The sequence below is a fragment of the Oncorhynchus masou genome, chromosome 27 (assembly GCF_036934945.1).
Source record: "Oncorhynchus masou masou isolate Uvic2021 chromosome 27, UVic_Omas_1.1, whole genome shotgun sequence".
NCBI classification, from domain to species: domain Eukaryota; kingdom Metazoa; phylum Chordata; class Actinopteri; order Salmoniformes; family Salmonidae; genus Oncorhynchus; species Oncorhynchus masou.
Genome location: NC_088238.1, coordinates 26,353,813 through 26,370,497, shown reverse-complemented (window position 1 = coordinate 26,370,497; position 16,685 = coordinate 26,353,813). Strand labels below are relative to the sequence as shown.

The following is a 16,685-nucleotide window of genomic DNA, read 5'->3' as shown; positions in this document are numbered from 1 at the left end:
TATTTTCTTGTCTCTTGGTGTATTTCCAAGATATGAAATATCTTATGTTGTTCTTGTCTATAACTGTTTTGTACTTTGTCATGTATTTATGCGTTTTATGTGGACCCCAAGAAGAAGGCACTGTATGTGTGTGTGTGTGTGTGTGTGTGTGTGTGTGTGTGTGTGTGTGTGTGTGTGTGTGTGTGTGTGTGTGTGTGTGTGTGTGTGTGTGTGTGTGTGCATTAGTTGTGCGTGCGTACGTCCGTGCTTCAGCAGAAGTTCTCGCATGTACACTTTAAAAACCAATTTACTACTTAATCATTTTCTATTTTCATCAGGTTATATCTCATTACATTAACATTTATGTCTGACCTTTTGAACTGTTCTTTGATTAGAGGATGTTGTTGTTTGAGAATAGTAATCACACTGTGTAGATAACACTTTAAAAAAAAAGTATTTTATTAAAACTTTATTTAACTAGAAAAGTCAGTTAAGAACAATTTCTTATTTACAATGACGGCCTACACCGGCCAAACCCTAACACGGCCGACACTGGACCAATTGTGCACATCCCTATGGGACTCCCAATCACGGCCGGTTGTGATACAGTCTGGAATCGAACCAGGGTCTGTAGAGACGCCACTAGAACTGAGATGCAGTGCCTTAGACTACTGCGCCACTCAGGTTCCCAGACATCTTCCATTCAGTCTGTTCCTCTCCTATATGTCCCTGCTTCCCTTCCATAATACACAAGTGTCACCTACACTGTATGGATAAAAGAGAGAGGGGGAGATGAAAGGAGGGAGAGGGAGAGTGGAGAAGAGCGAGTGAGTAAAGAGAGAGAGAGAAGAGAGGGAGTCATAAAATGCAAATACAGGCTGCGTCCCCTTTAACAAATGAAATGTCAGGACATAAAATATTGTGGATGACAAATCCATATTCTTCCTTAAATAAAACTCTTATTGCGGCGGAGGGGTAATCATGGAGGAACAAAGAACAGGTGATTAACGATAGCAATTTATTGTATCTGGCGGCCGGAGAGGCAGAGCGGCGGAGGACAAGAGACACCATGGTTATCATAATTCATATCATAAATAACAGGCCAGAGCCAATCACAACACAGCCCCGATGTCATCCAGAATAACCTTTGATAACAATTACCATAGAAGGCAGTCCGAACCCTGAAGTCACAATGTTATCTTATCCCTATTCTGTGCTTGTAGAATACAACAGTATTACCATATAGATTAGGCTATTTATAATAGAGCGTGTCACTCCGGGTGCGGCCCCTGCTTTAAAGCATCCATCTCACTAGGAGTATGTGTGTGTGTGTGTGTGTGTGTGTGTGTGTGTGTGTGTGTGTGTGTGTGTGTGTGTGTGTGTGTGTTTGCCACAGTGGGTGGGGTATGTGGACCTGTCAATGGGAGGAGATTATGGGCAGGTCTTTATGTGGGGCTCAAATGCCCTCTCTCAGTATCACACTGCTGCACATTGCTGGGTGGGGGGGCGGCCCTAACAATGGGATGGAGGAGAGGGGGTAAGGAAGGGGCGTGGTGAGGGGGTAATGGAGAAGCTGGGGGAGATATTAGGAAGGATACTTTGATAACTGTTGTAGATTAGTCCCCTGGCTGAAATGTATGGGCCTATCTTGTCCAAGGTGTTGTTCTCCTTCTTTTATCTCCTGATAGAAGTTTTCCGATCCGTCTCCTCCTCCCCTCCTAGGCTGCTCCTGCTCCTGCTCCTGCTCCTGCTCCTGCTGAGCTGACAAAACAAAACAGTGTGCCTGTATCAATACTTCATTTTCTGTGTGTCTCTGTGCATGTGTGTGCCTGTGTACCGCATGTGTTTATGTCATGTATAAATGTAAGGCCCTCTTGTTAGGCCTAACACCAAGTCCCCCAAGATCGGTAGGTCTCACCTGACTCTCCCATACACCACCCCAGGGCCTACCACAGAGAGGGGGAGTCCTCTGGAGGTGGATGAAGTAGCAGAAGGGGAAAATGAAAGTTGGGTTGGGTGATGTCAAAAGAAAGGATGGAGGAGGGTAGGTAGAACGGGGAGGGCAACGGAGAGGAATAGATTAAAGGATGCAAGGGATGCAGCAAGGGGATGTCCTTCATGGAAAGTCAGGCACAAGAAAGTAGTTAGAAGTAGGATAGACTCACACTCTGAATGTGAGGCTTAGGAACAGAGAGAACAGGAGAGAGGAGGACAAGCACGAGGACAAGAGGAGAGATAAAGAGAGGAGAGGAGAGCAGGCGGGGTGAAGAGAGGAGAGGGGGGAAGAGACAAGGACAGGGTGAAGGAGGAGGATATTGGACTCTCAGGGAGGAAAGGAAGTCTGTGTGTACCCTTAAATACTGCCCCGCTGACCCCCACCCTACCTGATAAGTAGTTCCAGGGCAAGGACTCAAAGGAACGTGGAACAAGACAGAGGAGACGTGTCTTCAAGATAAAGAAGAGGTAAAAAGTAGAGGATCAGAGAAGAAGAGAGGGAGAATAAGAAAGAGAGAGGAAAGGGGCGTAGAGGACACTTTCACTTTTCTCCCTCTTCACTTTGCTCGACTTCACCACTCACATACCAGCTTACTGTCTACAGCAGATTCCTTTGTGTGTGTTTTTTAACTCTGAACGTATCTTTACTTTTTTTATCTGTCCTGACGCTCGATCTCCTCGCTCAGTCAGACAACAGAATGCAGGTATAATGTACGTGCGGTGTGTGACGTCATGTTGGGATTGCTTTACACTCTTAAGTTGAGAATTCCCCTCACCCCCCCCCCCATCTCTCTACATTTTTTTCTTATTCCCTCACTCTTTCTCATCTTCTCTTCGAGATGGGATTCAGGAAGTGATTTTCCTTTCTTCTACCTAAATCTCTTGATCACTTGAATTTTTTGCTGGGCTGCTTCACCGTTGTCCTGAAGAGAGAGAGAGAGAGAGAGAGAGAGAGAGAGAGAGAGAGAGAGAGAGAGAGAGAGAGAGAGAGAGAGAGAGAGAGAGAGAGAGAGAGAGAGAGAGAGAGAGAGAGAGAGAGGGAAAGGGAACTGTAGAGTAGTATAGAGTTAAGGCTTTATCAGCGAGTGCCCTGAGGTATGTGGGGACGGAGCTGAAGCCAGAGAGATTAGGGTAGAAATGCAGCACATGGCAGTAAGGGGCTTAAGCCACAGCTTGTATTAGTTCAGGTGAAAAGAGTATTGCTTTTACATAAAACTGGACAAATCCACCCACAATGCATTTCCAGTCGGGCCACAATGGGGACTAATATCTGAGGACTTCACCTCTGCTCCCCAGGGTTCACCAAAGCCCCCTCCATCTAAATAAGAGAGGAGAGAGGGTGGAGGGAGGAGAGTATGAGAGTCGGTGATAGTAGGTATGAGAGAGGGAGAGATAGTGACCTCATCTGAAGGACCAGGGTCAGTCGTACACAGAGGAGAAAGAGGAGGATGAGGGGACAGAGGGATGAATTTGAAAAAGGTGTGAGGAAGAGTGAGAGATAGAAGGGGGGAGAACTGAAAGGGAAGAAAGGGGTGGAGAAAGAGGAGTAGGGATAAGGAGGAGTGATCAAGAGGAGGAAGAAGGAGACAGCAGTAACGGAGAGAAATGCAGATGAAGAGAGGGTGAGGGAGCGAGAGGATGAGAGGGGGTGAGATATACACTTGCAATATTTCCTGATAGAGTATAAGCTACATTTGTCACTTAGCATTCTTTGACTTTTTATCTCAATCTCCCTCTCCCTCTAGTGCATTTAGAAGTCAAGTCCTGGTAGTTTTCATCTTTAGAATCCAGTCTGGGGAGCTTGGCTTCTTTATCGTCGACCTGTCGTGTGCAGGAAGCCAAGGTAACAATGGATCCTAACATTCCATTACACTCCTTCAGTATTCACGCCAGACATCCAAATCTCCTCTGAAACCCCTCCTATCCTCCCCATTATGACAGAACAATACTGTTTAAAAAAGTAATTTTGGTCAAAAGGAGGCTAGATCTGCGACTTGCGCTTAACATCAATTTGTGACACGATTAATCAATTTGGGGGCCTCACTTTCTCTATCTCTCTGTGTCTGGTTCCCTCGTTCGCGTCGTCTCTTTTAAATAAAGAGTTGGCTTGTTTGAATGAGTGGGGCTCATCGCGATACGGTGCAGGTTAAGTAGGAGGCGTGTGTTTTAGGATGACGCCCCGTCTGCTTCCCTCGTCCTGAAACACTTAGCAGGGTGATTAGCATAAGCTGATAGCGCTATCGGTGAGCGAGCCATTGTGGTGACCCCTCACCCCCATACCTCCCCCTTCTGAGTAGGTCTTATCTGGGACGTACAGGGCCGCTGTACCCTCCTGGGGAGGTGAGGTGCGGGGGGAGATAAAGGAGGGGTGGGGGGGCAGAGATGGAGCAGTGGAGAATCCTCCATGAGGCCAATCTCAGTCCACTCTTTCTTTCTCTCTCTCTCTCTCTTTCTCTCTTTCACTCTCTCTACTCCCTCTCTCTCACTCTCTTTCCCTCTCACTCTCTCCGTCTCTCTCTCATACTGTAAAGACCTACCTCACACACACACCTAAAGTATATGCCAAGGTAATGTACTCAATTTGACTCAATTAAGTTCAGCATATCGCTAACTTTTTTGTTAAGTATGATGAAAAACTCAGAACAATACACGCAAGCACAGACAAACACATTTCGTGAAGCTTAGCAACGTCCATAGACATTAAAGCCTCTGAAATAGCTTATCAACACTGAACTATTCACACCAGCTTGCTATAATGATGCAAATGATAACATTGGTGCCTGGCGTCCTCTTTTCCTGATCCTATGGTTCACTTGGAACTCTGCAGCACACACACTGTTCACACATACACACACATCACTCACACTCATAACAACAGACACACGATCAAATTCACACGGCTCCATTGCTCATCCCTTTTGTTTGGATCTGTAGGGATCACATGTTTACCCACAGAGCTATTTCTTCTAGAAGCCTCCGTCACGGGTAGAAGAGAGTAACGTTCACCTCTTTTTTGTGTGTTTGTCTGTATACTGTGTATGCTAATGCTCTGGCTAACGCGGTTTCACACGGTTTGTTTCTCTAAATGATGCAACTTGCCAGACATCCCTTTTTCTGCTGATGATCACACTTCCATTTTTTGGTAGTGAGCAGTTTGGAGAGGGAGGGAGGGAGTATGAGGAAAAGAAAGAGAGAGAGAGAGAGCGAGGGAAAGCGGGGTGAAGGAGGAGTGTACAAATCCACAAAGGTTTTGTAATAAATGCATCGGCGACAATAAAAACAAAAACATTCAAGGGAGAAAAGACGTGTTTCTGTGTTAAACAATTAGTGCTGCAGCATTAGAGCCGATCACTGAGAAACAAAGGCTCTGCAGTAGCAGGGGTTTACCTCAGACACAAAGACACAAAGACAGATGCTACAGTACCACAATACTACAGCTTTATATTACAGCCCTGCCTGGCTCTACTACAGACCAGATACAGTACCACAATACTACAGCTTTATACTACAGCCTTGCCCATCTCTACTACAGACCAGATACAGTACTACAATACTACAGCTTTATACTACAGCCTTGCCCATCTCTATTACAGCAATACAATACTACAGCTTTATACTACAGCCTTGCCCATCTCTACTACAGACCAGATACAGTACCACAATACTACAGCTTTATACTACAGCCTTGCCCATCTCTACTACAGACCAGATACAGTACTACAATACTACAGCTTTATACTACAGCCTTGCCCATCTCTATTACAGTACTACAATACTACAGCTTTATACTACAGCCCTGCCCATCTCTACTACAGACCAGATACAGTACTACAATACTACAGCCCTGCCCATGCCCATCTCTACTACAGACCAGATACAGTACCACAATACTACAGCTTTATACTACAGCCCAGATAGAGTACCACAATACTACAGCTTTATACTACAGCCTTGCCCAGCTCTACTACAGACCAGATACAGTACTACAATACTACAGCTTTATACTACAGCCTTGCCCATCTCTATTACAGTAATACAATACTACAGCTTCATACTACAGCCCTGCCCATCTCTACTACAGACCAGATACAGTACCACAATACTACAGCTTTATACTATAGCCCAGATACAGTAACACAATACTACAGCTTTATACTACAGCCTTGCCCATCTCTACTACAGATCAGATACTGTCAGGGTTTACCAGAATTGGACCCAGAAGCAGACCAGGACAAGGAGAGTAGGAAGAAGGTGAGTATTTATTTACAAGTGAATGTGAATGGGTAGATATATCCAGGTGGCGTAGCGGGCAGCGGTGGTGAGTTGATGGGAGTAAATAGGTGGATCCAATGGGGTAGCGGAATTCTCCGACGACCAGGCGGGAATGGGGTAAATGATCCGGGTGAGTAACTGAAGACAGAACAAACGGAGGTAAGTTTAAGGCAAGTAATACGTAAAAAACAACAAAACAAATTCTATCCAACTTGAGGCTGATACTATGGCACGACATGCTGTTCATGGCTAACGATCCGGCAGGGAATGGATGTCAGGTTAGAGCCTTTGAAGGGGAGAGGTGATGATCAGGACAGGTGTGCAGATTACTGATGGGATACAGGTGCGGGTGAACATCGATCTCCCAACAAGCTAATTCGTCCGGCAACCAGACAGGGTGCGTTCCAGGACACCGGAAACACACTCCAGGACAGAAACACAGGCAAACACAGACTCAGGAAGCGGGATTCGTGACAGTACCCCCCCTCCGACGAACGCCACCGGGCGGACTACCTGGAGCGCCAAGGTGGAGGCGGTAGAAGTCACGAAGCAGGTCGTCATCAAGGATCTGACGCCGAGGAATCCAACTCCACTCCTCTGGACCATATCCTTCCCAATCCACAAGATATTAGAAACCTCGACCCCGCCTTCTGGAATCCATTATGCGGCGCACCGTGAAGGCAGGACCACCTCCGATCATCCGAGGAGGAGGAGAACGAGGAGGAGGGGGCAACAGAGGACTGAGGAGAACCGGCTTGAGGCAGGAGACATGAAAGGTGGGGTGTACTCGAAGCGTTGCCGGCAATTTGAGTCGGACCACAACAGGGTTAATGATTCTCTCCACCACAAACGGACCAATGAACCTTGGTGACAGTTTCCTCGACTCAATCCGTAGAGGAAGATCCCGTGTAGCCAACCAAACCTTATCTCCGATGGTATAAGCGGGAGCAGGAATACTGCAACGATTTGCCTGGATCTGATACCGGTCAGAAACTCTGAGGAGGACCTTCCTGGCCCGATGCCAGGTGCGGTGGCAACGACGAATGTGGGCCTGGACAGAAGGAACCGAAAGATCCCTCTCCTGAGAAGGAAACAAGGGAGGTTGGTATCCGTACAGGCAATGGAAGGGGGACATCCCAGTGGCAGATGAAGGAAGGGTATTATGGGCATACTCGACCCAGGGTAATTGAGATGACCAATAGGTGGGATCAGAGGAGACAAGACAACACAGCGTGGACTCCATCTTCTGGATGGCTCTCTCCGCCTGACCATTAGATTGTGGGTGAAATCCAGAAGTGAGACTGACTGTAGCTCCAATGGCCAAACAGATGGATCTCCTGACAGCAGAGGTAAACTGAGGACCACGGTCAGAAACAATGTCACTGGGCAATCCGTGGACCCTGAAAACCTCCCTAACCAGGATCTCGGACGTCTCCGTGGCAGATGGAAGCTTGGAGAGAGGGACAAAATGAGCAAACTTGCTGACTCTGTCCACAATGGTCAGAATGACCGTGTTCCCAACAGAAGGGGGCAATTCCGTGACAAAATCCAGGGCCAGATGCGACCAAGGTCGCCGAGGAATAGGTAGGGGGTGAAGAAGCCCAGAGCTGGGCCGATTGATACTTTTGTTCTGAGCACAAACAGGACATGCGGCAACAAACCTCCGGGTATCTTCTCCAATGGCAGGCCACCAAAATCGTCTGCGCAGTAGCGCCATAGTCCGAGCAATGCCAGGGTGACAAGCTATCTTGCTGGCATGGGACCACTGAAGAACAGCAGAACGGACCGACTCAGGCGCGAACAACCGACCGGGTGAACCGTTACCGGGGCCGGGCTGCGTCCGAAGGGCCGCCATCACCTCCTCCTCAATCCTCCATGTAACGGCTCCCACGACAAGATTCTGGGGAAGAATCTTCTCAGTCTTGGCCCCACTCTCATCCGTCTTGGAGAACATCTGGGACAAGGCGTCCGCTTTGCCGTTCTTCGACCCAGGTCGGATCGTCAGGGAAAAATTGAAGCGTCCAAAAAACAAAGACCACCTGGCCTGACGGGAGTTGAGTCGTTTAGCCGATTGCACGTAAGCCAGATTCTTGTGGTCAGTCCAGACCACAAACGGTTGCTCCGCTCCCTCCAACCAGTGACGCCACTCCTTCAAGGCAAGCTTCACAGCGAGAAGCTCCCGGTTACCCACATCGTAGTTTCTCTCAGCTGGTGAAAGACGACAAGAGTAGAAGGCACAGGGATGGAGTTTACCGTCAGTGGAGCTACGCTGGGACAGGATGGCGCCCACCCCCACAACAGACGCGTCCACCTCAACAACAAACTGACGGGAAGTGTCAGGTTGAGAGAGAATCGGAGCGTTGGTGAATCGGCTCTTCAAGTTCAGAAATGCTCGGTCTGCCTCAGGAGTCCAACAGAAAATTCTGGTGCAAGACGTCAGAGCAGTTAAAGGGGCGGCCACCCGGATGTAATCACGGATAAACCTCCGATAGAAGTTCGCAAATCCCAGGAATCTCTGGAGCTGCAATCTCGTACCGGGCCGGGCCCAATCCCGAACCGCCCAAACCTTCTCTTGGTCCATCTTGATCTCACCCCTGGAGATGATGTACACAAGGAAGGATGTAGTGTGGGCGTGAAAATCACACTTATCTGCCTTCACAAACAGACGGTTCTCCAATAACCGCTGCAGGACCTACTTAACATGCTGGATGTGGCTGGAAAGCTCCTTGGAGAAAATCAGGTTGTCATCCAGGTAAACGAACACAAACAGACCGATCATATCCCTCAGCACGTCATTCACCAAACTTTGGAACACTGCTGGAGCGTTGGAAAGTCCAAACGGCATCACCTGGTACTCGAAATGTCCCATAGGTGTATTGAATCCAGTCAACCACTCGTCCACCTCTTTGATCCGAACCAGATGATACGCATTGCGTAGATCAAGCTTCGTAAACACAGTAGCACCCTGTAAAGAATCGAAAGCGGAGCTCATCAAGGGCAAGGGGTACTTGTTCTTGACCGTAATATCATTCAACCCCCGATAATCAATACACGGTCGAAGAGAGCCATCCTTCTTACTCACAAGAAAAAATCCAGCTCCCAGGGGTGATGACGAGGGACGAATGAGACCTGCAGCAAGAGACTCCTTTATGTAGGTCTCCAGGGCTTCCCGCTCAGGTCGAGAAATACTGTATAACCGTCCCTTGGGAAAGGCAGCTCCAGGGAACAGCTTAATTGTACAATCATAAGGTCGGTGGGGAGGAAGTGACTGAGCTTTCTGCTTACTGAACACCTCACCCAACTCGTGATATGTTTCAGGAACCAGGGACAAATCAGGAGGAGCAGACTCACTGACCCGACTGGGGACAGCATGAGAACAGGCAGTTAGCATGGCACTCAATGCTCCAACTAGTTACCTTACCAGTCACCCAATCGAACGAAGGATTGTGTTCTCTTAGCCAGGGGTATCCAAGAACCAGAGGAACATGGGGGGAAGGCAGAATGAAAAAAGAAATAACCTCTGAATGATTCCCCGACAACAACATCTTAACCGGTTCAGTCCTCATAGTGATCCGTGCCAGACTACTGCCGTTCAGAGTGGTTGCTTCAATGGCTTCCGGTAATTGCTCCTTGGAAAGCCCCAGCTGTTCCACTAAGTCGGCATCAATGAAGCTGTCATCGGCACCTGAATCGATGAAAGCGTTAATCGCTAAACTCTGATTCTTATTTATGAGGGTAGCAGGAAAACGAGGTCTGACAGGGCTCTTGAGAGGTTGAAACTGGCTCGCTAACAAACCTCCCAAACTTAACGAGCCGAGCAGTTTAACGGGTGCTGAGGACAAACGGAGATGTAATGTCCCGAGCTACCACAGTAGAGGCAGCTGTTGGTCTCACGTCTACGTTGGCGCTCGTCCTTAGTTAACCCGTGCCGCCCCACTTGCATAGGTTCAGAATCTGGTGGCAGGACTCCTCCACTAATCCCGTGTGAGTGAAAATGATCAACCCGTTCTGGTCCACTTCCTGACCCGAATGGTAACCAAGTCTCAGATTGATTAGATGGACCCCACTGCTTCTCCCTCCTTCTCTCTCGGACTCTATTATCTACCCGAATAGCTAAGGTGACCAAACTATCTAGGTCACTAGGCTCTGGATAGGAGATCAGCTCGTCCTTGAGTTGCTCCGACAACCCCTGGTAAAAAAACGCTTGTAGTGATTCCTCATTCCAACCACTCTCCACAGCCAATGTCCTGAATTCTATCACAAAGTCTGCCACACTGCGAGCTCCTTGGCGAAGAGAGAACAAACGTTTAGCTGCGTCCTTACCTCGGACTGGATGGTCAAAAAGCTTTCTCATCTCTGCCGTGAAACCCTGGTATGACGTCATGCATGTGTCCCATCGTTCCCAAACAGCTGAAGCCCATTCCAGAGCTCTACCACGCAGCAGCTCAATAACAAAAGCTATCCTAGCCTTATCTTTAGCGTAAGAGTAGGGCTGCAGATCAAAAACTAACCCACACTGTAAAAGAAATGAACGGCATCCTCCCAGATCTCCCTCGTACTCCTCCGGTGTCGGAACCTTGGGCTCACGGAAGGAACCCGCTCCCGAATCGGCAGGTGATATGGGTGAAACAGGTGGTGGATGATCCGCCGGCAACCTGAGCTGATCCTGGATACTCGTTAATCTATCCGATAAGTTCCGGATTGAACCCGCTATCGCGTGTAGCGCCGTGTTGTGTTGTCCCAACATCTTCTCCTGCTGGGTAATTGTATGGCAAACGGAGTCCAGGTCCGCTGGGTTCATCACTGGCCGGATCGTTCTGTCAGGGTTTACCAGAATTGGACCCAGAAGCAGACCAGGACAAGGAGAGTATTTATTTACAAGTGAATGTGAATGGGTAGATATATCCAGGTGGCGTAGCGGGCAGCGGTGGTGAGTTGATGGGAGTAAATAGGTGGATCCAATGGGGTAGCGGAATTCTCCGACGACCAGGCGGGAATGGGGTAAATGATCTGGGTGAGTAACTGAAGACAGAACAAACGGAGGTAAGTTTAAGGCAAGCAATACGTAAAAAAACAACAAAACAAATTCTATCCAACTTGAGGCTGATACTATGGCACGACATACTGTTCATGGCTAACGATCCGGCAGGGAATGGATGTTAGGTCAGAGCCTTTGAAGGGGAGAGGTGATGGTCAGGACAGGTGTGCAGATTACTGATGGGATACAGGTGCGGGTGAACATCGATCTCCCAACAAGCTAATTCGCCCGGCAACCAGACAGGGTGCGTTCCAGGACACCGGAAACACACTCCAGGACAGAAACACAGGCAAACACAGACTCAGGAAGCGGGATTTGTGACAGATACAATACCACAATACTACAGCTTTATACTACAGACCAGATACAGTACCACAATACTACAGCTTTATACTACAGCCTTGCCCAGCTCTACTACAGACCAGATACAGTACCATAATACTACAGCTTTATACTACAGCCTTGCCCATCTCTATTACAGTACTACAATACTACAGCTTTATACAACAACCCTGCCCATCTCTACTACAGACCAGATACAGTACTACAATACTACAGCTTTATACTACAGCCAGGACACAGTATTACAATACTACAGCCCAGCTACAGCCCAGCTACAGTATATTATAGCCCCGCTCTATTCTACAGTACTATAGCTCTATACAATACTACAGCCCAGCTCTCTACTAGAGCCCATAAATGGAGTAGTGTAGGTGTAAGTGTACACTGTAAAACAAATCCAGGATGTATTGTTACAGCAAATAGTAGTATATGCATAGCCATTTTGAGATATGTGTATGTCTGGATCTCAGTATATGATATTACGTCTTTCTGTCTCTCACATAGTTAATCCCCCTGAGGGCCAAGACAAATTGAGTGTGACACACACAGACACTCTCTGGGCTACCTGGTGTGTGTGTTTCAGGGTGCTATGGTAATCCCACCGCCCTGTGTGGTCAGACTCTGGGGTACCGCGCTCCACTTTGAGCTCCTGTTGACAATGTGTGTGTGTGTTTGTGTGTGTGTGTGCATGCTTGATTGAGTGAGTGAGCGATTGACTGAGCGAATGCGTTCATGTGTGTGTGCATGTGTGTGTGTGTCAGGGGACTCGCTTTGGTGGCCCCTTGTCTGTAGACTCCCGTCAATGGTTCCAGTGTTTAATGTGTACACGTTTGTGTGTGTGTGTGTGTGTGTGTGTGTGTGTGTGTGTGTGTGTGTGTGTGTGTGTGTGTGTGTGTGTGTGTGTGTGTGTGTGTGTGTGTGTGTGTGTGACTCCAGCACTTAACCTCCTGACCGGAGTCAGCCTGGGCACCATGGTAGCGCCACTGAGCCTCTCACCCCCCGCCACACAGCAGTGGTGTGTGTTACCCCCTCTGGAGAGGGTGAGGAGCCACACACACACACACAAACACTCAACCTTGGACTTTCTTGAGCTCCATGTTTAGTCTCCCTGGTCTTTTGTTCCTCCCTGATCAGTCCACCTGCATATGAGGGAGGAAGTCTCCTTGTTTCTTTCTCTTTAATGTCAGGAAGTGTTTGATTCTCTCAGTGCTGTATCCTGCCCCTCTAAACCACTAATCGACACAACACTGCACCTCTCTCTTCTCCTGTCTTTTCTTCTGTCCATTACTGCCTTCGTCTCTCTCCTCCTCTCTCTTATTCACAGAATCCTATCTTCATTCACCTTGCTCAGACACCTGTTGCATGCGCTCATGCAGAACATAATCACCTATGCCATTGAGTTACAGTGTGTGTGTGAATTATGCATGTCTGTGCATGTGTGTGTGTAGAATATGTGTGTGTAAGTGAACAGTGTGTGTTCTGGTGCAGGGGGTTCAGACTGGCATTCAGATGAGCACAATACAATATATTTAATGCTTAATGATGAATTGATTAGAGAAAAGGGGGGGTGTTTAACAGTAAAGAGCGTAGTAGATGATAGTAGTAGATGATAGTAGTAGGTAATAGTAGTAGGTAACAGTAGTAGGTAATAGTAGTAGATGATAGTAGTAGATGACAGTAGCAGGTGATAGTAGTAGATGATAAATGTAGATGATAGTAGTAGATGATAGTAGTAGGTGATAGTAGTAGATGATAGTGGTAGATGATAGTAGTAGGTGCTAGATGTAGGTGATAGCAGTAGATGACAGTAGTAGGGGATAAAAGTAGCTGATAGATGTAGGTGATAGCAGTAGATGGTAGAAGGTGATAGATGTAGGTGATAGTAGTAGATGATAGTAGTAGGTGATAGATGTAGGTGATAGTAGTAAGTGATAGTAGTAGATGAAAGTTGTAGGTGATTGTAGCAGGTGATAGAAGCAGATGATAATTGTAGGTGATAGTAGTAGGTGATAGTAGAAGGTGATAAAAGTAGATGATAGTAGCAGATGATAGAAGTAGATGAGAGACGTAGATGACAGTAGTAGATGATAGTAGTAGGTGATAGTAGTTGGTAAAAGTAGTAGATGATAGTAGTAGATGATAGTAGAATGTGATAGGAGTAGATGATAGTAGTAGGTGATTGTAGCAGGTGATAGAAGCAGATGATAGTTGACAGAAGTAGATGATACATGATAGCAGTAGGAGATAGTAGTAGGTAGTAGTAGGTAATAGTTGTAGGTGACAGTAGTAGGTGATAGTTGAAGGTGAAAGTCGTTGTTGATAGTAGTAGGATATAATAGTTGATGATAGTAGTAGGTGACCATTGTAGCTGTCAGTAGTAGTTGATAGTTGTAGATGACAGTATGACATGATAGTAGTAGGTGATAGTAGTAGGGAATAGTAATAGATGATAGTTGTAGGTGAAAACAGTCGGTGATAGTAGTAGGTGATAATAGTAGATTTTAGTAGTATATGATAGTAGTAGGTGATAGTAGTAGATGACAGTAGAAGATGACAGCAGTAGATGATAGGTGTAGATGATATCAGGAGGCGATAGCAGTAGGCGATAGTTGTAGGCAATAGTTGTAGGTGATAGTAGCAGGTGTTAGTAGCTGATGATAGTTGTAGGTGATAGTAGTAGGTGAGAGTAGTAGATGATAGAAGTAGCTGATAGTAGTAGATGATAGAAGTTGTTTGTAGTTGTCGATGATAGTAGTAGATTATATTTGTAGGTGAAATAGTATTTGATATTAGTAGGTGATAGTAGTCCGTGAAAGTAGTAGGTGATAGAAGTAGATGATAGTAGCAGGTTATAATAGCAGATGATAGTAGTAGGTGATAGCAGTAGGTGATAGTAGCAGGTGACAGTAGTAGGTGACAGTTGTAGGTGACAGTAGTAGGTGAAAGTAGTAAGTGATAGTAGTAGTTGAAAATAGTATATGATAGTGGTAGATTTTAGTAATATATGATAGTAGTAGGTGGTAGTAGTAGATGGCAGTTGTAGATGACAGTAGAAGGTGACAGCAGTAGATGATAGAAGTAGATGATAGCAGTATGCGATAGTGTTAGGCGATAGTTGTAGGCGATAGTTGTAGGTGATAGTAGAAGATGATAGTAGTAGATGACGATAGTTTTTGATAGTAGTAGGTTAAATAAGTAGATGAGAGTAGGAGGTGATAGTAGCAGGTGATAGTAGTAGATGATAGTAGTTGTTGATATTAGTAGGTGATCGTAGTAGGTGATAGTATTAGATGACAGTAGCAGATGAAGGCAGTAGATGATAGCAGTAGATGATAGTAGTAGTTGATAGTAGTAGATGACAGCAGTAGATGATAGTTGTAGGTGATAGTAGTAGATGATAGTAGTAGATGATTTTTGTAGGTGATAGAAGTAGCTGATAGTAGTAGGTGACAGTAGTAGATGACAGTAGTAGATGATACATGATAGCAGTAGGAGATAGTAGTAGGTAGTAGTAGGTAATAGTTGTAGGTGACAGTAGTAGGTGATAGTTGAAGGTGAAAGTAGTTGTTGATAGTAGTAGGATATAATAGTTGATGATAGTAGTAGGTTATAGTTGTAGCTGTCAGTAGTAGTTGACAGTTGTAGATGATAGTATGACATGATAGTAGTAGGTGATAGTAGTAGGTAATAGTAATAAATGATAGTTGTAGGTGAAAACAGTCGGTGATAGTAGTAGGTGATAATAGTAGATTTTAGTAGTATATGATAGTAGTAGGTGATAGTAGTAGATGACAGTAGAAGATGACAACAGTAGATGATAGGTGTAGATGATATCAGGAGGCGATAGCAGTAGGCGATAGTTGTTGGCAATAGTTAGGTGATAGTAGTAGGTGTTAGTAGCTGATGATAGTTGTAAGTGATAGTAGTAGGTGAGAGTCGTAGATGATAGAAGTAGCTGATAGTAGTAGATGATAGAAGTTGGTGGTAGTTGTAGATGATAGTAGTAGATGATATTTGTAGGTGAAATAGTATTTGATATTAGTAGGTGATAGTAGTCCGTGAAAGTAGTGGGTGATAGAAGTAGATGATAGTAGTAGGTAATAGTAGTACGTGATAGTAGCAGGCTATAATAGCAGATGATAGTAGTAGGTGATAGCAGTAGGTGATAGTAGCAGGTGACAGTAGTAGGTGACAGTAGTAGTTGATAGTAGTAGGTGATAGTATCAGATGATAGTAGTAGGTGATAGCAATAGGTGATAGTAGCAGGTGACAGTAGTAGGTGAAAGTAGTAAGTGATAGTAGTAGTTGAAAGTAGTAGATGATGGTAAAAGATGACAGTTTATGTGAAAATGGAAGGTGATAGCAGTAGGTGATAATAGTATATGATAGTAGTAGCTGAATGTAGTTGTTGAAAGTAGTAGATGATAGTAGTAGGTGATAGTAGTGGATGATAGCAGAAGACGAAAGCAGTAGGCGATAGTTGTAGGAGATAGTTGAAGGCGATGGTTGAAGGTAATAGTAGTAGGTGATAGTAGTAGGTGATAATAGCAGATGATGGTAGTAGATGATAGTAGAAGATGATAGTCGTAGATGATAGTAGAAGATGATAGTAGTAGATGACGGTAGTTTTTGATAGTAGTAGGTTAAATAAGTAGATGAGAGTAGTAGGTGATAGTAGCAGGTGATAGTAGTAGATGATAGTAGTAGGTGATAGTAGTAGGTGATCGTAGTAGGTGATAGTATTAGATGACAGTAGTAGATAAAGGCAGTAGATGATAGTAGTAGGCGATAGTAGTAGATGACAGCAGTAGATGATAGTTGTAGGTGATAGTAGTAGATGATAGTAGTAGATGATTTTTGTAGGTGAAAGTTGTAGGTGATAGTAGTAGGTGATAGTTGTAGGTGAAAGTAGTAGGTGATTGTAGTAGGTGATAGTAGTAGTTGATAGTTGTAGGTGATAGTAGCAGGTAATAGTAGTAGTTGATAGTTGTAGGTGATTGTAGTAGGTGATAGTAGTAGTTGATAGTTGTAGGAGATAGTAGTAGGTAGTAGAAGGTAA

The 16,685-nt window shown here is 45.6% G+C and overlaps 1 long non-coding RNA gene across 6 annotated transcripts in view; it reads right to left on the bottom strand.

Moving 5' to 3' along the window:
- Positions 1-420: 420 nt before the first annotated feature.
- The window catches only part of LOC135515897 (uncharacterized), a 38,962-nt gene continuing 22,697 nt past the window's right edge, over positions 421-16,685 (bottom strand). For 3 of the 6 annotated variants that reach the window (XR_010451866.1, XR_010451869.1, XR_010451864.1), the window contains 2 exons: positions 3,208-3,292; positions 421-1,735 (listed from right to left, as the gene is read on the bottom strand). This is a non-coding gene — a long non-coding RNA (uncharacterized LOC135515897). Of the gene's footprint in view, positions 1,741-3,207; positions 3,293-16,685 lie in introns of all 6 variants that reach the window. The other 3 variants (XR_010451865.1, XR_010451868.1, XR_010451867.1) reach the window with 3 other exon arrangements.